At 38.4% G+C, this 8,296-nt stretch overlaps 1 long non-coding RNA gene across 2 annotated transcripts in view; it reads right to left on the bottom strand.

The window, feature by feature from the left end:
- Positions 1-1,054: 1,054 nt before the first annotated feature.
- Positions 1,055-8,296, bottom strand: part of LOC120237328 — a 28,159-nt gene continuing 20,917 nt past the window's right edge. For both annotated transcript variants that reach the window (XR_005529923.1, XR_005529922.1), the window contains 3 exons: positions 7,868-7,960; positions 2,872-3,036; positions 1,055-1,791 (listed from right to left, as the gene is read on the bottom strand). This is a non-coding gene — a long non-coding RNA (uncharacterized LOC120237328). The remainder of the gene's footprint in view (positions 1,792-2,871; positions 3,037-7,867; positions 7,961-8,296) is intronic.

The raw sequence follows: 8,296 nt of genomic DNA, 5'->3' as shown, positions 1-8,296 counted from the left end.
ATATGAAAACTATAGCTAACATTGCTGAATGATAATATAGGAAAGTTTTAAGAGAGTAAATCGTAAGAGTTCTCATTATAAGAAAAACTTTTATTTTTGCTTTCTTTATTGTATCTATATGAGATGATGGATGCTAACTGAACTTATTACTACAATAATTTCACAATATATGCAAGTTGAACCATCACACTGTACACCTTAAATTTATATAGTGATGTGTATCAATGATTTGTCAATAAAACTGGGAAAACAATTTGCTTCTCAAAGCCCTTTTGCTTAGATTGCCTTCTATCTAAAACATTCTTTCCCCAGATATCTCACATGCCTTTCATCTTTCCTCAAACATGACTTTCTTAGTGAGCCTTCCCAGAATGCCTTATCATTTCAAACCATTCAATACTCCCTAGCCATCATTTCTCCATTACTTTCTCCATAGGACTTACTATACTTTACATTGTTTATTGCCTGTCTCCTCCCATTAAAATGTGAACTCCAAGAAGGTAGGTCATTTTTATATGTTTTATTCACTTCTGTATCCTCTGGAATAGTGTCTTATACATAATAGGCACTCAATAAATATTTATGGAATGAATTAACAGTAAGCTAGCATACATAACAATGCTCTATTATTATAAATAACTTGTCATAACAGGGAGAACTAGTTATCCTACCAGGACAAGTTTGATGTTCAATCTGCATCTATCCTTTGAATTCAGAGACCACATCTAGACTGATGAAGAAGTTCAGGAATTCCAGGGTAGCATTTTTTAAAAATAACAACAACAACAATTTTAAGGAGCTTTTAATTATAAAGAATATCTTTGAGGAACTTACTGCAAATTTAAAACTTGTGCAAACAGGAATCATACAATCTAGGAACCTCTAGAAAGAGCATACGTTAGGGTTTTTGATCATTTAGAGGAGGAGGTCAACCCCTATTCATCATTTTACATATATATATATATATAAATTAGATATATATATGGAATTCAATATATATGATAAGGCAATATATATGATAAACTGAATTTTCTTCATTTTTAAAATGTCTCTCTCCTGTGCATATGGAATGTAAAACATGCATACTAAAACTGAAGAAAACTCAGTTTTATGGTCTCTGAAGGGAGTCTATAGAAAGTAAACTTCGAGGACCAATAAAATAAGGTACACAAAAGTGCTTGACAAAGTTTAAAGAAATTAAGTTTTAAAAATGCAAAATATATTTTTTGTTTTTTATTATGATACAAAAGATAAGTCAGGCAGTTGGGTTTACCATGGCGTCTGTACTGTCAGGACAGGAAAAGCTTTGGTGCCCACTATCAGGACACATGGACAACTGTAGCCCCTTCAGTAGAGGGCACTGGTAGCAATGGAAGCATGGAGAAGGGGAAGGAAGAGAAGAGAGCTAAGTTATATAGTTAATTAGGGGCAGAAAAATCCTGCATGTCTCTAAGCTTGTGCTTCTCCAACTTTAGTGGGCAAAGTTCTTGCTATAAATCCAGATTCCCGTTCCACCTCCAGAGACACCAATCATGTTGAGTATGGGCTGGGGTCCAGCAAACTGCATTGAACAAGCACCACAGGTAGTTCTGGTGGTGAGGATGGGGTATCTGGCTTCAGAAAGCACTGCTTTCAGGCTCAATTCGCTCTCTCTCATGCTCCTCCCTCTTCATTTTAGGTGCGTTCTTAATAATGGCCAGAAGGTGGCATGTATCACACCTAATTCCAGAAATGTAGAATCAAATGTTCTCACATGAATTGAAGAGATATAACATCCAGAATATGTGCCTTCTGTTCCCAATGGAGACAACACAAAAAGACAAAAGTTAAGGAAAATGAGCAGCAGAAAGGCAGCACACACCATAACTACTATCTCCACCTTGACCACTAATACCACATGAGATAACATGCATTCTGAGAATCTTTTTCATTTTGAAATTGTAGTGTGCAACTCTTGGAGCACCTAGGTGGCTCAGTCAGTTGAACATCCAACTCTGGATTTCAGCTCAGGCCATAGTCTCACAGTTCTTGAGACTGAGATTGAGCCCTGCACTGACAGCCCCGCACAGAGCCTGCTTAGGATTCTCTCTTTCTCTCCCTCTCTCTCTGCTCCTCCCCTGCTTGCATGCTCTCTTCCTCTCTCTCAAAATAAATAAACAAACATTAAAAGAAAAAAAGAAATTGTAGCATGTAAAAGTATTGGCATATAGATTGTTCTGGATCTTTTTAAAAGCTGTCTGTTGTTTGGTCTTGCTTTGAGCCTAAATGTCCATCAACTGATAAATGGATAAAGAAGGCATAGTTTATACACAAATGAAATACTACTTGGCAATGAGAATGAAATCATTCCATTTGCAGCAATGTAGATGGAACTGGAAGGTATTATGCTGAGTGAAATCAGTCAGCGAAAGACAGATACCATGTTTTCACTCATATGTGGATCTTGAAAAGCTTAATAGAGGACCATGTGGGGAAGGAAGAGGAAAAAAACAGTTACAGAGAAGGAGAGAAGCAAACCATAAGAGATGCTTAAATACAGAGAACAATCTGAGGGTTGATGGGGGTGGGGGAGAGGGGAAAATGGGTGATAGGCATTGAGGAGAGCACTTGTTGGGATGAGAACTGGGTGTTGTATGTAAGCGATGAACCACAGGAATATAGTCCCAAAACCAAGAGCACACTTTACACACTGTATGTTAGCCAATTTGACAATAAGTTATATTACATATGTATATTAAATATGTTAAAAAATAAAATATTAACAATTTTTAAAATTTTTAACTAAAAAAATAAAGGAGTTAGGTTTTGCTAACAGCCACATAAACCTAAAAAATAAATAATAAAATAATAAAATAAAATACTGTAACCTACTCAGTTTTTCCTTTGAAAATGGCAGTGACAAACTCTCAAGGTACTTTACTTCAACAATTCCCATGATGTAATCTTTTTAGGCTCCTCCCCTCATACCAGATAAGCCTCTCAGTTCAAGGTTGTGAAGAAGTGATTGTACAGTCATCAGAGAACTTGCTCCTAAGTCTGCCAAAGAAGAAGGGAGAGTGCCTGAGAAGACCAAAATAAAGAGAGCATCCCAAACTGTTCTCTTCTTCCTGGTACTCTCTGGGGATGGCGGGGGGGAGGGGGGGTGTGCAGTGGTAGGGGGGTGATAATGGGTTCTGTATGCTCTAAAGAGCAAGGCACATACAAGCAGTTACTTGTATCTCATTATCTTATAATTCTCTGCTGTTAGCCCTGAACCTCTGGGAAACATTGTTGGGGGCAACATAGTAGACTCAGCTGGCTGTGGTAAATTCCCAAAGGGGTGTGTGTCCTTAGCTAGGCCTGGGTGCTAATAGTGGCAGGCGTCAACATCTTCCCTGAGGGCAAGGGTGGTGGTGTCACTGATGATTAGTGAGATCCTCAAGGGATGGAGGATTTAAGGCCTGGGCACCAGGTCCAGTTGTCCCTCCCCCGACAGCTGAATTGTTTAATTAGGTGAAAGGTTATGTTGTGTAGAACAACAACAAAATTACTCTTTTACTGGGCTTCCAAATATTCCAACTTTTAACACAAGCTGCTTTGTAAAGGCTGATTACAGTGACTTTCTTCATAATAAATAATTAAAATAAGATGCATCAAAATCTTGTCCTTCTCTTTACAATACCAAATATGGGCTTTGTTTTGAGAGGAAAACTCTAGTTTCCTTGTGGAAAATTAAGGAGTTCCTGTAAGAAACTAGAATGACACACCAGAAGGGATATCCTTAATGGGGACTAAAGAAGAATAAATGGGAGGTTCTTCACAAAACTAGACTGCAAGATGGATTATAATTTAGTCAGTGTTACAGTTGCGGTCGTACATCAAAGACTGAATGTATATTCTTTAACTTGTCAGAACTGAGCAGAAATAGGGCCAGGGACACAATGGAAGCCAAATGAAAGTTGCCAGCATGACTGACTGGTTTGCTTACTTGGAGCCCTTTGAAATGTGAACTAAAAATATTTTCTCTTCCCTTCCAAAGACTCTTTCCTTCCCCAAAACTCTCCTTCCAATTCTGCTTTCATTTTGTTACTTACTTTCTACTCTCACTCCTGTCCAATTGTGCCACATCACTTCTTTGAAACTTATGTTTTTGTCTTTCTTATTCCAACTCATTTCTTGTATGCCTTTCATGTTTTTCCTTCACTAAGTTTTTTTCCTAATTCCATAAAGATGACTCTAACATTGTCTAAAATAATAAAATAAATATTGTCTTACTTATTTTTGATATTTAGTGGAAATTATATATTTCTATATCTTTATAAGGACAAGATGTTAATTATTTCTGTTTGGGTTAAAATGCATCCAGTGCTATATACAATAGGTACTCATTGAGAATATCAGGGAAAGCAATTTTACTTAGACCACAGTATCTCCTGGGACCCTTCATATATTTTATCTTGAGCCACTATAACTATGGTTCATGGGTTAACAGCACTGGCATCACCTGGGAGCTTCTTAGATCTGAAGGATCTCAAGCCCCACCCATTCCTGTTGAATCAGAAGATTCCCAGGTGATTCACATACACAAGAAGGTTTGAGAAGAAGCACCATGTTAGAGAAGATACAGAAACCTTCAAGTTTTCTTTTCTGCTAGTTGACTGTGAATGTCCAGAATTTCATAATTAAATGCTACTAGCTTAGTATATCAGAGCACAGAACTAAAGGCTATCCTGGTGGCTTAAAAGACTTAATGTCATGTACATTACATGACATTACAATCTAAGATGGTGACTCAGATACAAAGGAGAGTAAAACAGGATAAAATATTTAGTACTATTGTAGTAGGGGATCATGAATAATTGGATGTTCTCAATAAAAGGTACCTGTTGTTATAGCCCTGTACAAGTGTGCATAAACAATATACGTATTTCCCTAGTCTTTATTTGGATGTCTGACTAGCTGGAGAAGCTAGACATGTATAACCAGTTTAGTCTTAACAATCATGTTCAGAAAACTGTATTTAGACTTCCGCATAATTACTCCTCAACATAAGGCCTCCCGTGGGCTGGCAGGAGTACAAATTCTTGTGGCACCTTTGTGAATCACTTTGTTCAATTCATATATGTATCTTTATGTAATGGCTTTTAATAATAAGCGATATTTGGAGATGAGATTAGAGTAACTGACCCCATTAAATTGGTAGTTTTCCATCTTTTATAAGGATTTACTTTGCTCTGGTATTCCATGTTTTCATTACTGGTTTTTATATTATCTTTGACTGAGATTCTGAGTCCTCTATTCATGAAAAATCAAATAAAGTCCTTCAGCTATGTTGCTTTGTAATTGGGAAGCACAATGTGAATGCTTCTTATCATTCTCCAGTCACACACCTACCTAGTGGGTGAAGGGTAGAATTCAGTCCATAATTTGGTGATCCAGGCTTTACTGGCAAGCAAGTTGACTGAAAGGTTACAATTTTGATTGACTAGAAAACTGTTCTGCTCTTTTTTAAGGAATTATTCAAAACTATGATCTCATGGGAAACACAGAGGGTGTTAAATCTGCAGCGTTGGCATCAATCTTTAAGAAATGTTGTAAATGGGGCACCTGGGTCTTGGTCAGTTAAGTAGCTGACTTCGGTCCAGGTCATGATCTCATGGTTCGTGGGCTCGAGCTCCGCATCAGGCTCTCTGCTGACAGCTCAGAGCCTGGAGCCTGCTTAAAATTCTGTGTCTTCCTCTCTCCTTGTTCCTATCCTGCTCATGCTCTTTCTCAAAAATAAATAAACATTAACAAAAAAAAATTTTTTTAAGAAGGAAGTTTGTAAAGAACCAGGGGCACCTGGGTGGCTCAGTCAGTTAAGCATCTGACTCTTGATTTTGACTCAGGTCATAATATCTGGGTTCATGAGATTGAGCCCCATGTCAGGATCTGTGCTGACAGCCCAGACCCCACTTGGGATTCTCTCTCTGCCTCTCCCCTGATTGCATACCCATGTGTGCTCTCCCTCTCTCTCAAAATAAATAAATAAACTGTTTTTAAAAAAGAAATGTTGTAAAGAACCAGAAGTATGATTCTCTTTAAAGGAAACATAGGAACTTCCTTACTCACTAATAATTTGACCCGCTGTGATAGGCATTGGAGACAGGAGCTATAAGGGGTAAGCCAGCACCAAAATCCCAATATATAACTCCTTCCGAATCCAGAGAGAGAAAGAAATGAAGCAGCATATTTTTACCATCCTTCTATCTTCAAGAGTGAGAAAAGAGATCACAGAACATGAGGTATTAGAGACATAACATGAGGCCTTCTTGAAGAGGTTTACAACATATCTACCTCAAAAGGAGAACAATCTAATTCTGGAGATGCCAGGACACCACTCCATGAAAGAAGGACTCTCAATCAGTGCACGTTGCAGGAGAGAGAGCTAAAAGGTATTCAGCAGCCCCACGAAAAGCAGTTTTCCTGGAAGCACAGATCATAAAGGCATAGACTTTAAAGGATATTAGTGTTTATTAATCTTGCTATTTCTGGTACCTTACATGGTAAATAGTGGATACTTAATGAATAAGGAAAAGACTCAAGATCTTAAGCCTTAGGATCACAGTAGATGCAAGAAAACTATAAAGTTGGGTTTTTTTCTTGCCCTGATATTAGAAAGATGAAAGTAAAAGAAAACAGTACTGCTTTACAACAAAATAGCAGGTGTATTTAGTAAGGATACCTAAAGGGTCTGCACAGTCATTTGTTTTATCTTTTACTACTTTATTCTTCCACATTTATGCCTAGCAAATATTTTAAATGATTAAATACACATACTATGTATGTTTTATGTTCAGATATTGATTGGGCAATTACTGATTTTAACATAAAATGTTAATAATGGTTATCTTGTAGGAGGTAGAAGGAGTGATACTGTGAGAATTGGGGAGGGCTTTCATTTATTCATATCTGTTGAATTTGTACGTACAAATATGACTTTTTATTGGAAGGAAACCTCCACCCCTTTGCCTCATGTTTACTTAAATACACTATACTAATGTTCCTTGCATCTCCCCTCCTTTACAGACCCCTTCCTAAGATTTATCGGATAGGTGAATTAGAACAAGACACGAGGTCATTCTCAGGCCCTTTCTCAATCTTTCAGAGCTGGTCTGTCAACCAGAAGCATGTCTTTTATTGTCTCTGCTACTTATGGTACCCTGCTTTATGCCCATTTCCCCCACGAACAGAAGGAACAAACATACCGGAGGGCAAGGATTTTGCCTGTCTTACTCACTGCTGTGTCTTCAGCATCTAGAACAATGCCAGCACTAACAGAGTGTTCACTAAATAAATACTTTTAGACTCATTCAATAAATTCCTCTATTTTTTACTATGCAGTGAGTTGCCTGCCCGGTCCAGAGGCTGGCAGCTGTCCAGCAGTGGACAGCTGAGTGGACAGTGGACACTCAGTGGACAGTGACTGAGCCCACTCACCTAATTCAGAGATGAACTTGTAAAGTCCACTAAGGCTGCACCAGCCTTGAGTGTATGTGTTTGATCCACTGCTGCTCAGCACGACAGTTGCCATGTGATACCTATCTGCTGACCACTGACTTCAACTCTTACTTGGCTCCAAGTTCAAGAGGAGAAGAAAGATATTGTTTGGTAGGTATACTCAAATCGCAATACTTTTATCATTAAAACTTTTGCTTTGAAATGGACTTATTTTATTAGAGAGCTATATTACTTTTTAAAAGCAATGTCAACTAGACTGTGTGCTTCTATCACTCTCTAACATGTATAAGCAAAGAGCCCGTGTCTAATAAGCAAATATACTCATTACTAAATGCACTGTGGAAAGGGGGCCCATGAGGAATGAGAGCACTACCCTCTTTTCACTTACCTCTCCAAGCTCTCAGCAGGAACTGTCCCCAAGCAACCATCCAACATGACCTATACTCTCAGAGTATCCATGGTCCAATAAAACATCCCGACCCTGAGATGGCAAGTGTGAAACGATATTGGGTTAACAGAAAGGAACACTAAGCTCCGCCTAAAAGGCCAGCATACTTTTGCTTTTTCTGTGTTCTCACAAAGCCAATGACTATCCAGCATATTTCAGAGGAACAGAGACCTCCACATGTACCTTTGTATGCCACTTGCCCAATCCTTGCTACAGCTCCCATGTACTACCCACTGAAGACCAATGAGGCAGTTTGGCTTCTCTAGGCCTTTTACAAATGCCTCCTAGGCTGGGTTGCAGAAGTCTGGGGTCAGCTGCTGGAACTACATGCTTATCAATTAATAACCAGCTCCACAGAATGCCTTGCAA

This window comes from Hyaena hyaena, unplaced genomic scaffold (assembly GCF_003009895.1).
Source record: "Hyaena hyaena isolate Hyena2069 unplaced genomic scaffold, ASM300989v1 scaffold_177, whole genome shotgun sequence".
In the NCBI taxonomy this organism is placed as follows: Eukaryota; Metazoa; Chordata; class Mammalia; order Carnivora; family Hyaenidae; genus Hyaena; species Hyaena hyaena.
This window is presented reverse-complemented; position numbering and strand designations above follow the sequence as displayed.